Source organism: Chiroxiphia lanceolata, chromosome 4 (assembly GCF_009829145.1).
Source record: "Chiroxiphia lanceolata isolate bChiLan1 chromosome 4, bChiLan1.pri, whole genome shotgun sequence".
NCBI classification, from domain to species: domain Eukaryota; kingdom Metazoa; phylum Chordata; class Aves; order Passeriformes; family Pipridae; genus Chiroxiphia; species Chiroxiphia lanceolata.
In genome coordinates this window covers 66,944,731-66,962,412 of record NC_045640.1, presented here as the reverse complement: position 1 = coordinate 66,962,412, position 17,682 = coordinate 66,944,731, and the positions used below count along the sequence as shown (strand labels likewise).

The following is a 17,682-nucleotide window of genomic DNA, read 5'->3' as shown; positions in this document are numbered from 1 at the left end:
AGCCTCAATTAAACTGATTAGAGGTGACTGATTTAGGAAGGGAATTCTGTCTTGTGATACAAAGAACAATAGAATTTTACGTGAGGCTTTGCAAGCATCATTTTATTACTCCATGGTAGGACAAGCCTGGCAGTAAAAACTGCTTTGCATCTTTTTTTAAAACTCCTATGTCACCTCTCCCAGCATGTGTCTCAGCAGCCAAATTGCAAAGGGTCATTTTTGCACACATGCTGAAGCTACTACAGCAAAAGATAGAGTTTATTGACTTTAAAACAGAAAGGTGTGGATCACTGCAAAATGTAATGGAAGTTTTCTCATTTCCATTTGGATAATAGAGGCCAATGGGATAAATGTTTCCATATTGGCTGTGCATCATAGATGCTTTTCTAATTCTTTTGAGATAATAGAGTCTCATCCTAAATAGAAGACTGCATGAGTTCTTTTAGTGTAATTGTTGATTTGACTGTACTACAGCTCTGATATAATTTAGGAATATCATATTTCAGTAAAAGTTGAGGTTTCATTTTCAAGGGAATCTGATTATTCAGTAATTAACATTCCAAAACAATTTTATCATACTGACAGACCTGGGCAAAGGTAGCAGCCTTCATTACCAGAAACTATCACTTTGCAAATTACTTCTCAAACTTTTTAAAAACCTAGACAGTCTCTTTTTCTTTTTCCTCAAACTTTTACACTGAAATAAATGCAAGGGCAACTTACTGAAAGGAAAGAAAGGACATGGAGAAAATAGGAACAAGCCACCTGTGGATTATTGACATTTCTGTGGTTAAAATTCAATAATTCTAAATAAAATCATGCTGTTTGGAAAGCAAAATTATGGCTTTCAAAGTTGCATAGTTTGACTTTTCCTTGCTTTGTACGTCAAAACCAGTAACTCGTAAGGAGTTGCTTTATTTACAAGGTTAAAAATATTGGGATATCACAATGGCAGTAATAAGTCATTTAACAGACAGTGAATGGCTTGCTTGTCCCGGTTGGATTGCATCTGTTTTACGAGGTGTATTGTCATTTCCACTTCAGCAAACAGAGTGAAAAAATGGGACATAGAAGTGTCAAATTGGAACAATGATGGTGTTTTATGTAGATTTTGCACAGGTGCATATGAAACAAAGAAAAAAAAAGGATAGTAGATAGTGGAATCTGAATTATTCTGATTTCAGCCTTTGCTTTTGGGCTACAAAGCTCAATTCTCTATGAAAACTATAAATGCAGAATTTCTCTTAGGATATCATACTCTGGATTGACCTCAAAATGAAATAAAAATCTGGCAATGGCAGGCAGACCCCTTGACTGACCAGACCTATGCCAAAAGCTTAAAGAGCTTGGGATATTTGCTATGGAAGAAAAAAACCTTACTTCTAAGGGAATGCTATGAAATTATTGCAATGACTGCCTGGGTAGCTTTGGATAAATACTCTTAAGGGTTCAAATACCATCTCAGTAAGTTCTGAGAAGCTCTATGTTATCTGTTAGGCTTTTCTAAAACTTTACATAAATCTCTGATTGTACTTTCTATCTCTGAAATGCTCAGTTATGGTGAAATGACATCATAGAATATGTACAGCTATTTATTGGTCCTGGGACTTTTTCCTTTTGAGAGTTTTGTATAGCTCAAGGTACTCCTACTAAACAAGAAAAAGCCATTTTTATTACTGCATTTGCTCATTTTCTTCTTAAAATTGCATTGCTATATATAGACTTTCATTCCATACTTGGTAACTACTGTTTTACCCACCCTACATGACATAACTAACTCATGAATGACAAATCTGAAGGAAAGTGCGTCTGAAGCCCTTTTTCCCTTCCTTTTTGAACCTGAAAAGGACAAAGCTTTTGTTCTGCACATATGGAAATGGACACAGCACAACTCCAGTATTAGGCAGAAAAGGAACAGCTGCAAGAGCAACATAAACCCAGGCTGCATTATGAACTTATTTGAACTTTAAAGAATAGCTGTAGCTGTATCTCACAAGTAAAAACTATCTGTCAGCATTGTTAAGTTTAATATTTTATCTGGGGAGTTCAACCTACCTTTTAGGTATCAAGGGAGCTGTCTGTACTGACAACAAGAACCCTCCAGTTCCCTAACCAGAGCCCAAGCTCCTGTCTCTTTGCTTATAAGTAAATTTACTATGAAAAAGAAAAAAAAGAGTTCTTAATAGTTCTTAATACCTTTCTAGCAGTAATTTTTTAAGCCACGTAATTTCATCTTGAGGCAAAAATATTTGTTCAGAAAAAAATAACGTCAAACCTGAACACTTGCATAAAAAGCAAAGATAAAGTATTTTATGACTGTTTTAAGCTAAATGTTCCATTCAGGCAATTTCACCACCTCTTATAAAGGACTCTTCTAGTAATGTTGCCAATTTGATTTTTTAGGAAAGCCTTGAGGAAATCCAAGCACCTGAGGAATCTACATAAGAAGATACCTCATCCTTCTGGAAACTTGTTAAAATGGACTAAGAGAAAGGCCTTTTTTACTGATGTAGTGCAGCCCAGGTAGGAATGCACCTGGCACTGGATGCAGACAACAGCTGTCTCACCAGCATCCATAATCTGTACTGGTGGCTTCCTGGCTGTACCTGTGTGCCCTGAATGCAAGAAGCATCTGTTTCACATTTATTCATTTACTCAGATGGCATTATCTACATTACTTGCTACCTTTGGACACAAGACTCTCATTTATAATTCATAGTACACAGATGCTTACAGAGAGTAGAAGCTTTGGCTACATTACCTGTCACTCTTAGTATATTTTGTATTCATGGTGGGTAAATATACAAGTATAAAGCTGCCATATTGTGTATGACTATCTATAATGCATTAGCAAACAGTTGTTTGATCATTTATACTGTCATTCTTTGTGGTTGAAATGATGTTAGAATGAAAAATGAAACAAACTGTGGGTTCACTTTCCCTAATTTTCTTTTTCTCTCTCTTTCTGTGCAGTGCCGGTACTTTCCAAGTTTTTTGGAAAATGAAGGTGATTTTGTCTCATTTTGTTCCTCTTGCTCTTCTCTTTGTATGATTATCATTCAGGACTCGGTCAGCTATTCAATAAGTTCACCAGTGCAGCTGGCTTCAGAAGAAGATGTTTCCTATTCTTTGCTTTCATAGGCTCATAAATCCAGCCTGCTGAGAATATTAAAAGGAGAAAAATACTCAGGCAGGAATAAAGCATATCAGAAAGAGAGAGTGAATGTAACTGGGGAAACATTTACTCAAAATTACATATTAAGCAATTTGCTCTTTAATACTGAAGGAATATATAGAGAAAATATATTAACTGTACTTACCAAGAGCCCTCTGAATCCATCAAATGCTGTTAAAACCAGCCATTTTTGAACAAGAAGAACATTCTGTATACCATATATTGTTTTCAAAAGTTATTTTTAGTGCAGTAAATATTAAAGAATGTCATTGTCCCTTGCATGAGCTCTCACTCATTTTTTAGGAAGCTTTGCCAGAGATGCTTGACTTAAGAACCCATTAAAATGAAAATGTACTCAGGAACCTTGCAGGAATAGTGCTTGAAGACATGGGTGCCAAGCATGCTTGGCAGCCTGGAAAGCTTACAGAGCTCTCTGAACAGGAATGTCATCACATTAAAGAATTAGCATAGCCCCAGGCACCAGTCTTTTTTTTTTTTTTCCAGTAGATGTGAATGACATTTTGTATCTGAGGCAGTGTTTAAAATATTCCTTACCCGCACATAAGTTTTTTATGACTACATTAAAAAGCAAAAGGTTGGTTTGTTCCTGTTGACATTTGTTCCTATTCCTCTCTCTCACTGGGCACTACATCTCAAATAAAGCTTTGATGTTCATCTCGCCTTCCACAGCTTTCTCACTCTCTCCAAATATTACTACTGCCTCCTGCTCAGACTTCTTCTGTTAGGCAGAATCTGTTCTGTCATTCTTCCTAAAGTCTACCAGATGCCACAAATTCAGTAAACTCCCACAAAAATCCCTGTAAAGTCTTTTACCTTCTCAGTAGTGCCTCCAGGTTCACTCTTCGAAAATGCAGATAAAATATATTAATAAATACAGAAAGAATCTGAATATCAGTATCGAGGAGCCTAAAATGAACTTCTCTTTTCACTGACCCTAGCCTATGAGAATTGAAGTTGGGGAAAATTGGAGAAATAATCACTCAGCAGCCTCATCAATCAAACCAGCAGCTTAGGCTGCTAATTATTCCCTGGTGCAGATACCTGAGAATTGAGAATTACAAATATGTGGCTATTCTGACCACTCACCAAGGAAACTCAGGTTATTGATTCCACTACGTGAAAATAATCCACCTAACTCTCAGTTTCTTTCTCTTGGGAAATCTTCTTGCATAAGGTTCTCTGACAAAGAACATTTAACCAAAAAATATAGTTGCTGACGGCTAAGCTTCATATTATCCTAATGGACTCCATTTTGCCAATTGCTTTCTGTACAGAAAAATAAAACAAAAATAAAAGTTGTCTTTTCTCCCCATTAGTCAAATTCTCTGTGTAGAAGCAGCTTATACCTTTGTTCATTAGGCTGCACACAACCTGAAAGGCTGGGTCAGGAGGCTGCAGTTGTTTCTGGTTTCCTACATCCATGTGATACTATTTGAAATTGCTCCATCCATCAGGCTGCTGCAGATTGTTCTTTCAGTCTGTATTAATCACAGTGGACTAATCTTACTGCACTGATGGTGTTTACGGGGGACAAGAACAGTCATGACCTGAGTTTGGTGGCTTGTTTCTCAATGAAAATCAGAAAAAGTAGTGCCTGAACTCTCCAGTGTCTGGGAATGGTTACTCTTAAGTATTTTACAGAGACACGCCGCGGGAAGAAGAAGGTATCCTGTTTCCATGTAAGATCTTCCAACAATTTGTCCCTGACAAATTCCAGATATAGATTTCCATTTTAGAGACTGTGAACAGATAAGAACAGAGAGAGTGAATTAGGTCAGAGAGCTGCTAAGCCATTTTGAAGTGAGATCTCAAAAAGCATGATATTTAGACTAGCTTGGTAATTTCATGTAAGGGTCAAATACTATCTCTATGACTTCCCACCCACAATTCAAAATTTTGTTTAATTTCTATGTTATACTTCAGGAAGTATTGCCAAATTTTTACCAAACTGTGTTCCATTTTTCAGCAACTGCATTCTAGATATCTGGAGCTTATTGCTAAGTGACTTTGGAAAGTTTGTATCAATGTTATTAGCGTTATTTATCTTTTAAAGCATGACTTCACTGCTAGTCCCTAAAAATATCTGTGCTGGAGGTATTTTTTACCCCTGATTGCAATGGACGCCTGTTGACAACTCTGAATCTGGTAACAAAACTTTCATGGCACAGAGCCTGAGAATCCTCAAACACCACTACAGTCTTCAGCTTAAATCCATAAACACTCAGTATAGACAGTTACAACAGATTTTCACACTTTCATAAAAAAGCACAGTGCACAATTTTGATATTTTTTTTTAGGAAAGCCCTCATTGCCTCACTGTTCTAAGGCCACTTTGGTACAAGGATTTGTTATCTTGGCTGACAACTGCACTGAAGCCTATAATAAGAATCTCCTTCTTTCGCTCTAACAGGCAAATTCCCTGTTTTCTGAGAATCCTTTCTAGGAAGGCAGTGCTGAATGTGTATCAGACTTGAAAAGAAAGCCTATCTATGCTGCCATTTTCGCTTTTTATTTTTCTAATTTGGAACTCAGCTCACATCCAGCCCGAAGAAGCAATTCTGCGTGTGGAAAATGCTGCAGCTGGTTTCCTCCAGTGCTTCCCGTATTCATAGCGAGGGAGGCAGTGGTGGGCTTACACAAGATTGGCTTAAATGGGAAATCAATACTGGTTCCTCAGTTCCTACAAAAGAGCTGAACTGGGCTGGATTGGCTCCAAGTAGAAAAAAAGGAGTTAAGTGGAAAAAACTGGCTGCCAGTGGGATAGGTACTCTGCTGCATACGAGGCTGTTTGGGTCTCTGCCACTGAACCCATCACAAGAAGTCTGAGATAACCTGGCTTACCTCCTACCATCTGGTTTTCAATGAATGATAAATACTGGAAAAATAAAAGTTGGAGGTTTTTTTTCCCTAGGCATATATTAGCTTATAAATACATAAATGTTTCTGTTCAGCATCAGTAGAATTTGTACCTTATACTGTACTAACCAGCTACAAAAGGGGTTGAAAACTTGTTCTGCAGATGAAAAGTGAAATCATTGGTGTGATTCCTTGTTCTACAGCTAAGGAGAAACATGTGATCTAATTAGCAATTCCATCAGACGTTGTTCAGTGATTGGAACTTAGTTTCACAGGGTCTCACTTGATAAGACTTTCCATTTAATCTCTTGTATTTAAATTTTCTATGAAATAAATCTCAATAAAATTCACATTTCTGAAATCTCTGCCTGTGTGCCATTTTATTTAATTGAACTGAAAAGAAAAACCAACAGTGATAGTGAAAACACTGTAATAACTTAATTGTTGTGTTTTGCTGGATGGTCAGTCCATCAGTTTGTTTATTCTTTAACCTCTGCTAGTGCTGTGCTGAATTCAGAGACATAGGTTATGAACTGCCATTTCTGTCATTATTTAAACAAAAATGGAAGTAGGATGTTTTTACTGAAGATCCTTCCTGCATTGAAGTCAGATTCCTGGGGAACCTGCTGTTCCCCAAATAGTCCCACAGCCAGAGAAGCAAAGGGTGAATCTTACAGGGGAAACAGAGAAGGTACAAAAATTTCTTTTTATTTCGAAACCCATCACCAAGAATGAGTACTTTTGCGCTGGGTAAGTAACACAGGATATCTCCAGTCACATGTAATAAATACTGCCTTTCTCAAGTAACTAAAAAGTGGGTTTAGATCTGTACTAAGCCTTCTTTTTTCTTAATGTCCACCACTACTAGAGAGCGAAGTCATGCCATGATAAATGCAACAGGTGTAGTAATGACTGTGCAGACTTTCCTTCCTCTTCAATGGCTGATAATAAAACTCTGTGTTCTGTAATCACAAAGCTTTTTTTTCAAATTGTAGTGTGTCACCTACACAATGTGTCCTTTGAAATATGTTTTTATTCTACCACAATGATAATCTGAGATCATGGGAAGTTTTTTCTCCCCTCTGCCTTCAGGATCCTGTCCACTCTTTGTCAACCAAGCTCTTTACTTTCTTGTTACATTCTACCTCAAAAGCACTGAACGGTGATACCGAGTATTTTTTTGGTCCTGGTGCCTGGTTTCACTTATTGTTCTGAATCAGTAGCTATTGTTACTTCGATCCACTTCAGCTGTTCCTGCATTTCTTCACGTTTTTTTAGTGGTTTGAAGAGATGCTTGAAAGAGTACTATAAAGTGAAGTCTCAAGGCTTCATGTTATCCAGTTTCTAGTAAGTGAATCTTTAAGAACTTCACAACTGCATGTGTTTGCCAGAGCTCTTAGTATAATCATGTGTCTTTCCATTTTGCATATTTGGTAAATTTTTGCATTGACTATTACAAAGTTAAGTATAGAGAGGAAATTTGGTTAGTTTTGCACATGTACCCAAGCCTGCTCCCAGTTGCCATCTGCAGATTATTTACTCCTGTGTTGCTGCACCTGGCTCTATGTAGATTGCAAGGATCTCAGACGCCATCAAAATTCACTGTTTTAGAAATACTTGAGTTGTCGAAAGTAAGGTCTTAGTTGAGCTCTTCAGGTTCTAGTTTCCTATAATGTTTTAACAATGTAACCCTTTTGCTGGCATATCTAAAGATTTCATTTTTATTTAAAAGTATCAGGAAATTAGTATCAATGAAATCTCTAAAAATAAAAAGTCTCAGATAATATTAAGCCAAACCTAATGGACACTGGCTGGTGTGCAAGAGGAATTATGTTACACAGGCTTCTATCTGAAACTCATTTGCTTTCCATTCTAGTCCCGATCCATGGCTGTCTACTTAGAGGACTGAGGTACATTTCTGATTTCCTAACTTTCTTTATCTCCTTTACATCTAGCCTGAAGGAGCCAAATGTTTACTTCACCAGAAACTTCCCACACTTGAAAGCTTGCTTGTTTGCTTCCATTCTTTCTTTCTAGATTTTCTTTGTGAACCCAAAGCTTCTTGAGTGTGTAGCAAAGGAAATAAGATTGTCCTTAATTCTGAGAATCAAAGGCTTCCCTGGCTCACGGCTGACAAACCAGCTGGGCCTCCTCAGTGGTTTGCCTCACAAAGAAATTTAAGGGGATTTATTTTCAAGGAGGAGTAAAGCAAAATGAAGCAAATATACCTGGAAGTACAGAAGTAGCTTTGTATTTTGGGAAGAGCAGACAAGTCTTGTCCGCTAAGGACAAGAACAGAGACATAATCTGAAATGTCCTTAGCACAAACTTTACCACATTTCAGGGTAAAGGTCAGGATACACTCTGCTCAGTTATACTAATTTCACAAGTACATGCACACACCTTAAATCTCTAGCATTTCAATGACTGAAAAAGCAAGAAGGGGCATAAACAGAAAAAAAAATTGAGTAAATCTGAATATAAATCAACATTTTGAAAAGACCACAAAGTATTTTTATATTTTAAGCAGTAGAATACATTCAGTCATCAAAGAGAATAAGAAAAGGTGAAGAAAAAAACCCCACACTAAATAAAAAATATTCCTAGAATAAAAAGAGAGAAATAAACAATGACAAGAATAATGACACAAAATGATAAGGACCTTGTGAAATTTCATACCATATTTATTACTTACAGATTGTATTTGCCACTTTCATATATTATGATGAGAGAAGCCATAGATGAAGATATAGCTTATAATCAGAGCACAAATGATTGCCATCAACGTTTAGGATGGGGAAAATAACACAAATGGTAGAGGAAAAAATTCATATAATATTGAAAGCTGAACCATTGTTACTGCCTTAATATAGTATGTAATGGAAGACTGTGATCTGACCCATGGGGTAGCGACTGGTACCTTTGGAAGGAGATAATGTGTTAGTAACACGGAGATTAAATTATTAATTTTCATTAAAGATAGATGAACCAGAATGGGAAGTTCAGGGAACGTGGACCCAAACTGCTCTCTGTGAATCTGGTCCTAGGTCCTACAAGTCTCCCAGTGAGCAAGCTGCACAGCACAGAGGCTTTGAAATTTTGATGCAATAGAATTTGCCTATTACAAATCTGACTAATTCGTGTGTGTGTCAAGGTGTGAAAGACTGCAGTCAGTCTTTGAGGAAAGATTTTCCTTTTTGTATTCAGCAAAGTGCTGTAAACATTTTTCTACTAGACCACTGTTCTGTAAACATTTTTGTCACCATGACTGGATTCTGCAGAGCATCCTGGAAGGCATTCTCTGTTTGTCTGCAAAACACGCCTTCTGTTGGATTGGAAGATTCACACTGTGGGTATAAATGGAGCTGTTCTTTATTCCTCCATTTCTCTCTTGCTGCCATTAGTTGTGATCCTGTTCATAACAGTTGCTATTCGAGGCTTTGTGATATCTTTGCCATTAGGTTTTTTGGAAAATTGCAGGTTATGGAAATGCTTGTTCTGAGTTTCCATGGTCTATATCACAAAGAACTGTGAGACTAAAGACAATGTCTGGTGGCGAGAAGTCAAGGGGAACAGGCCCCTCAGGGCAGTGGTCACAGCACCAAGCCTAGCAGAGTTCAAGAAGCTTTTGGATGATACTATGATACTCTCAGACACGTGGTGTGACACTTGGGGATGGTCTTGGGCAGGGTTGGACTCGATGATCTTTGTGGATCCTTTTCCAACTCAGTGTATTCAGTGAGCCTGTAAAAATATAGGAATGTTTTTCTTTGCTGTACTGATACACACACACAACACGTGTACCAGTAACTACTGGAATCAATCTGACTGGCTTTGACTGATTAGATCTGTGCCATTTCTATGTTTAAAATGTAAGCTCCTGTACAGTTTCCATAAATACTGCAAAACCAGCCCATTAGATGGAAACTTTCATCCCATTTATGAAGGATTTGATTATTTTGCTTTATAAATCCACTTCAGTTTCTAAACCTATCTGAGCAACAGATATGAAGACCCACTGATGTTCACTTTAACGAACTACATCTCAACTATAATTCTTATTCAGTGCTTTACCTTCTAGCCCTCACTCCGTGCCAGCAGTGGCCCTCAGTGTGGGGCCCTGACTACCAATTAGGGAACAAGAAACATATGCTCCAAATCACAGTCCAGTTTCCTAAAAACGTTTGAACACTGACAGCAGATACAAGTGTATATACAAATGTGCACATAAGCTTTTTCAGATCTCTCAGGGCATCAATTACCAGTCTTTGGTCTACTTTAGAACTAACCAGACACTGAATTACCAATGGAGTTTGAACCATCTGTATCACAAAGAGTTTTGAAACTTTCAAATCAAGTATGAAACTTTATGAAGGACATAAATGCACTACTAAAGCACAAACACTTATTTGCTTGATATGTCATGTATTACATGGGTGGGTATGATACAGACCAGAAATTCTTTTCCATCCCTTAAAAAGCACTCTGTGCAGGAGCAGTGGCTCCAACACCACTGCATATGTTATGCCCTTCTACTGTGATTTTGTTTTCCAAATAAGCAAGGAAAAACAAACCCAACATTTCGCTAGATTATGGATACTAGTTTATGCCCTAAATATTACAATAAATATGGAAGATATGCTAGTAAGTGTGTAATTAGCAATGGGTGTAATATTAAAACAAGGATATTTTAGGAGCACTAAGAGAAGCATATGTCTATCTATCTTCATGAGTAAAATGAAAGTATTATTTCCAGAAAAATAATGAAATCCATTATGGTTAAATTAAAAAAAAAAGTAAAACACCATTATCATTGGAGGTGGTAGGAAGCTTAGCTCTGCCCTTTGCTCTGAACCAGCTGTGGCCACCACAGCCATCCCTTTTGCATTACAGAGGCAATAGGTCTATCAAGGTAAGTAATGTTTGGGCTGCATTTCCTTCCTGAAGACACTTATTCTTGTACTAAAATCTTATGACAAGGAATTATCACAGCTCTAGTTATTTTTTCCGAATGGTTAATTACACTTACTGATAAACCACTTCACTGTATTTCTGGTATGACATTGTCTGGCTTGGAGTCCCAGGTGTTTAAGCTTGTTATGTCTGTGCATGCAGAAGAAACAGGCATTCTTCACATACCTGCTCTTCTTACAAACATGTCAGCACTCAGATTCTTTACCAGCTCTTTTAATGCTACATTGTGGACTCTGGTAACATTTCAGAAAACACTCCTCAGTTTTTCAAATTTGACTAAGTTTCAATGCCATATGGCATGTATGATAAACTCTCCAAATGCTGATATCATTCCACAGCTAATGAGAAATTCAAAATCTAATCTAAAACAGAAGCTGTGAGGGTCTCTTAGAAGTATTTCCAAAGTGGGCATTCCCCTGCCTGAAAGAAGACAGCTGGCCTGAGCGAGACAGGAAAAAAGAGACTATATTTGTGTCCTACACCATTTCAGATTCATGGAATCCTATCACAGGCTGTGGTATAGAAGATGGTCAGCCAGGGAATCCAAATTATGGTACCAAGCAGTTGGTGACTTCACAAATAGTCCCACTGAAATCATTGCTACATGAAATACTGATAATTTTTTAGTTCCAGTAATAAAACCTTTAACACAGATTACGATCACTGTATTTGGCTTTGACAGTACCATGTTAGCTCTCTTTGTAGACAAGGATGACTTTCTAAAGAAGTGTCAAGTGGTCATGAAGAATACAAAGAAAATGGTGACTTCTATTTAAATGTGTTTAATGGAAAAAATGCCTTTTGACTATAATTTTTACTTTGCCTCAAGACATATTATTCATAGTTAATTTTAGATTTTTTTTGTAATGTTAATTTTTTGAAGATGACTAAGTTTAATCAAAACATTTTTAACCATTTTGTTGCACACTTTTTATTTAGCAAGGTTTGACTCCACCAGCATCATGTTTATTCCTTTGCAAACAGAACTGCTGGTGAGCTTTGAGAACGCAGTACAACTGAGGCTTCTCAGTTCAGTGCTGAATTCCCAACACGGAAGAAGCACTAGAAAATAATCCCCATAAAAGCCCCCTGCACTCCAAGCCCTAAGGCAGTGACCTGATCACTGTCTTTAGTAATGACCATGGGCACAGAGTGAAGGGCTTGGATGCAAAAGTGTTTTTTCAAGTTGCTTCAGAATTATTCAAGGAACATCAGAGAATGAAAACACAGAGTGACAAGTGATATTAGAAAATACAGGTCTGAGGGTAGGCAGATTAGATTCCATTTGCAAAGCCATGTAGTTTCAAAGTTCCTGCTACTTTAAATGTTTGAGGAAATTGATTGTACAAATGCTTTTATGTCTGAAAATCCCAGTCCTTAATTATCAATACAGTATTAAAACACACAGCTCAATCTCATTTCATGGATAGACCTTTTTCCTTACAATAGCAATTTTTCATGCGCTAAGAGCATCCTTAGGAAATAATTTCAAACAGAATGGTATTAAATATAAAAAAAAGGAAATACTTTAAAACAGTTTTACTGTCTCTGGGATATATATAGATATATAGGCATATGGTATGATTCTTGGGGCTGTCCTGTGCAGGGCCAGGAGGTGGACTTTGATGATCCTTGTGGGTTCCTTCCAACTCAGAATATTCTATGACTCTAGGATTTACAAATTCAAACAGATTCAATATTTACATACAATATAAATTAGTTTTACTATATTAAGTTATGTATAACTCACAGATCAAGCATTTAGACTTGGTTCTTATAGAATGGTTTGGGTTGGAAGGACCTTTAAAGGTCATATAGTCCAACCTCCCTGCAATGAGCAAGGACATCTTCAACTTGATCGAGAGACTAAGGCTCAAAAAGCAACACTACAGTAAGGAAAAAATACACATTTCATTTTAAGTTCTTCCTTGGCTACCAGTTTTACCACGCAGTTTCAATTCCTACGGACACTTCTCAATAGGAACAGAACTTGTCTCACAGATATGATACACCTCCTTTCTAAAATAATGCTCTGAACTTTAGATAAAAGCTTTGCATTATAAATGTACAAAGCATTCTGCCAGGGTGTGTAATAAATCTGCCTTCAAATATCACTCTGATGTATAATGTATAACAAAAAAGAATAGAACTATTTTAAAAGAAATAGGCACTTTTCCATTTTACTGTATTTAAAATCTTTCCTAACCCTTCAAATAGATGGCCAGTTTCCAACCAGAACTAGAAAAATGGGCAAGCACTGCACTTAACTTCTAAAATTTAACAGGGTTCTTTAAATAACAAAGATTAGTCGCACTTTAAAAAAGAAAAAAATACTTTCTTTTTCTGAGTACAATGACTGCACTCATTTCACGGTGAAGTCATCCCTTTATCTGATAGTTCATTCACTGCCATTCCTTTCAAAATGTCACACTTGCAAAATATAAGAAAACAAAAAACCTGAAGTGATCTCATGATGGCTTTCAGATACTTTACTCTTGAGATATCTTTTATCTTTTTTTCATATTGTACATGCAGGGTTTTTGTTTCTGAAGGTATTTGCAGGCAGGTTTATTTTTCATGTTAGAAAAGCCATGTAATTAAAAAAATGAACCATAACCATCTTTTTTAATGTTGGAAAACCGCATTTTACATTCACAAACATGAGTTTAGGGAAGTGTTATATTAAAAGGAAGGCTTTGCTTTCTTGATATACTATGATTTTGTTTCCTGCAGTAAAATAAGATAGGATTTCAGAGCGAGTTTGAACAGGAACTAAGGGATCAAGGCAATTATAGTTATTTAATTCTGGAAAGTTGGAAATCATCAGTATCAAAATTTTTTGTATTATCTACACTCTTCTTACACACAAATTCTAAAGCCATAAATGTCACAGCCCATTGTTCCATTTTATGAAACAAAATACTGATAAAAATGCACTTCAATCAAACATCCAGTCTATAGAAAATTGGGCACATTTAATGTAGCCATACTCCTATTACAACCAGAAGCCAGGAAACAGTGATACAGTAGAATTACAGCATGGTTTTGTACCCTTTATGTAAGTAATTCTTATGTGCATGAGCAGCCCTGTTAATATTGATGGAATTACTCATGTGAATAATGACTGCTGTGTAAGTCAGGGCTGCTGAATCAGATCATATATGACTTGCCCACATCGGGAATCTATTACAAAACCAAAAATAGCAGAAAGTTTACTGCTTATTCTTGTGTTTTGCTTCCAGGATTAAAATCCTTGCCATGATGGTAAAATGCAGAAATAGGAAATGGAGGAAAAAGGAATATAAGGAAATACTCAAACTCAGGTCTTGAGTTCTTATTTGCAGTAGTCCCATTTTCTCTCATTGAAACATTTTCATTAATAGAGAATAACAGATAATAAAACTTGCAGAAGTTACTGAGGTCTTAATGAAACAAATTCTTGACTGCATTTTATGTTGTTGCTGTTTTGTTTGTTTTCATTTTTCCTGTTAATATAATTAGTTGTATCAATTCTTCTTTTTTTAACATTGGTAGAGAGAAAAGCTAAAAGAATTTGCTATTCTAATATAATATACAATTCATTGTATGCATTAAAATATGCATGTCCTCTTCTTCAAAAGGCAGGTTTTGAATGATTCATGCAAAAAAGTAATCTACATCAATAAAAAAACAGCCTCGCGAAATTCAAAGCAAAACACATTTTAGAATGAGCAGAATGGCCAAAAGAACTGACATTTTCATCTCTCCATTCCCCCTTTTTTTTTTTTTTTTCCTTTTCTTCTCCTCTGTCCCCAACAATTCTGAGAGTGTATACTAAATCTTTTATCTTTAATTTTATATTGTTTATATCTAATATGCATGGAAGTTCTGTGTGCATCATAATCCACAAAAATGTGACTTATAAAAATTGTAACACCAGCAACATACAGCAAAGGTGGAACAGAAGTGATACATTTTCTATTTGAAAAGGTGCATGATTTCTACAAATATTAATTTGACATAGAGGATAAACCAAGCAAACAAAAGTCTAAAGCCCTGGTACTGATGCAGTTAAGCTGAGCTATTCATAAAAATTACCAAGTTATGAAAGAAAAGCATGTGCCGTCCCACAGTGTCCTTCAGTTGTTCTAAACAGTCCTAACATCCTTGGCTATTTGCATAATTATAATTCATCAAAGAATGCAGTGGCTTCTAAAGAATACAGACTTTCCTATCACTACAGTTATTATTTCACCTTCTGAAAAACAGAAATTAAACTGCTACCATGTACATTGGCTATCATTTAATGTAGTCCTCAATGATCATACTGTCATATTATACACAAATGTTCTCTTCCTTCTTTTTATTTCTTGGTTCATATGAATTCATCAGTACAAAGCTTTGCTTTTACTGGGTTATCCTTTTACCAGAACAGGAACCATGACTTCCCAAAGAAAATTCAGGCAATTCAGTAGAAACATGTATATTGAACAGAGTGGTAAGAAGATCACCAGCTTTTCTCTGTGTGTAGAAAGAATAAGTCAGCAGCCAATAAAGCAGATTGCAGATTAACATTACGTATTATTGACCAACTTATTAGCGATCTTTGAAATATTTCTAATTCATAGTGTTTGTTTCCTATGTAGAGCACATAAGGTAAACTCCTTAACAGAAGACTCTTAATCATGTACATGTTTCAGGTGCCTAGAATAGTATCCATCCGATTGCATTCTGTAGTCTAATTGTAGTCAACGGATGCCCTTAATAGCATCTGCTGACTGCTAATTTTTCCTTATGGTACTTTACTTGTAATCTTAGCAAACACAATCAGTGACTCTTCCTGTTTAATTCTGAATAATGCTCTTTGCATAGTGTGTTTAGGGAAATTCATCGCATGAGTATTTCTTTGATTAAATACAATATCCTAAATAGGTTAGGATTATATATGTGTGTTTACTGTTAAAGTATAATATAGTTAAATAAAATGGGAGACATCTAAAATATAAGGGAGTTTTTCACGTGCATACTTGTTGCATATTCCATGCAAAAGGTTATCACGTTCATCACAGAAATGCTTTGCTCCCTCCTCTGATCAGAAGAAGAGGGGGAGGCAGTAGGGTTTGAGCCTGAAAACTATTGTCTACACAAATTACTCTAAACACCACACAAGAGAGAAGTCCCAAGGAGCAAAGATTTAAAAGATTTACTTCTTAGACTTGGGAGTTTGTTTTTTTTTTTTAATTTATTTACTTTTTAATTCAAGTCAGCTTTACATGTCTCATATGCTAGGACACTTTTCACGCTTTGACAGCCTAGAGAGCAGAACGTTAAATAAGCAATGTGAAATTACAGTTGCACAAATGAAAATCAGGACCAAAATGGCTGATGGGGCTGGTTCTGATCATTTACACCAGTGTTACAGCTCTGGAGCCTGAGTTTAATTAGCACAGTTAATCATGATTGATCAGACTCATGGAACAGGGGGGTGTCACATTCTCTCTTGCCATGAGTAAGTCTTGGAGCCAGTGAGATGGTAGAGATATGTGATCAGCTCCCTGATTTTAAGGCCAGGCCCGAGTCCAATGAAATTGGAAGCCTCTGCCAAGGAGCTTAGTGTTGTCAGGTCCTGGGCACTGAGCCACTGGAAAACAGCCATGTTGGATTTCTGTTCTGCTGTCCAAGCTCACCCCACGTGTTGGAAGGAGGCATGGAAATGTAGAGCCCAGCTGTAGTGCAGATGCATCAGCTCAGATGCACACTCTCTGGAATACTTGTTTCTGGGTTGTAGCACAAAGGGACTGAAAAACCAGCTTCTGAATCTGTTATTCTAAAACAAGGAAGTTTATTAATGGAAAAGGAAAAGCAAAATTAGACAAAAGTGGATGCTCAGAATACAGAACTGTAGACACCAGAGCAAAACATTCCCTGTGCAGTAAAAGGGAAGACAGTCTAGTACAAAGGTCAATGAAGAGCTGGAGTCAGACCTTAAACCATTCCCTGTTTGCTCCGATTTATAATCCCCATTGGGATCTTTGGAAGTGATGTGTACAAGACACCCATTCTTCTATCACATGACACTTTTGATATCTGTATTTCTTCATACCTGGTACCAGTAAAAGAAGCTGATATCCCTTTCTTATTATTATTTAAAATTTCATAGTTTTAATCAGATCAACCTAAGTTTGAGTGATTTTAGAAGTATTTTTTTAATGCTTACCTTTTATTTCTTTAATTATAGATTTACTGTGTTTTAATTGAAAATATTGGAGAACTTGAACTGCAAGCAACCCTTTCACTTAAAAATGTGATTTAATATCTTATAAACCCTTTCAAATTCTTTCCTTGGTAGATGATTGCTTTAATTGAATGAATAGTTTTTGTTTTCTACAAACCAACATTTTTCTAATGAAAGAAAATTGAAAATTTCCTAGCCAGTTCTAAATTTAAACAGCTTTTCTGTGCTTGCACTTCTTTTGTGTCTGTCTTCTCCAAACACTGTACCAAATTAGTTTACAGAAAGAAATACTAGAAAAAGCAAATAATGATATAATGGAGGAAAATAATCATCAAGTCAACATTTCAGAGTCCAGTGACTATTACACACAGCATAAATCTGAGACTTGGAAGTAAACACATCGAGCTGGTTTTTGTATGCTGTGTGAGCTACACACCTGATT

The 17,682-nt window shown here is 36.4% G+C and overlaps 1 long non-coding RNA gene across 2 annotated transcripts in view; it reads left to right on the top strand.

Annotated features, from left to right (window-relative positions):
- The window catches only part of LOC116786107, a 30,185-nt gene extending 26,567 nt beyond the window's left edge, over positions 1–3,618 (top strand). For both annotated transcript variants that reach the window (XR_004356820.1, XR_004356821.1), the window contains exons 2-4: positions 2,404–2,523; positions 2,974–3,007; positions 3,479–3,618. This is a non-coding gene — a long non-coding RNA (uncharacterized LOC116786107). The remainder of the gene's footprint in view (positions 1–2,403; positions 2,524–2,973; positions 3,008–3,478) is intronic.
- The last annotated feature ends 14,064 nt before the right edge of the window (positions 3,619–17,682 follow it).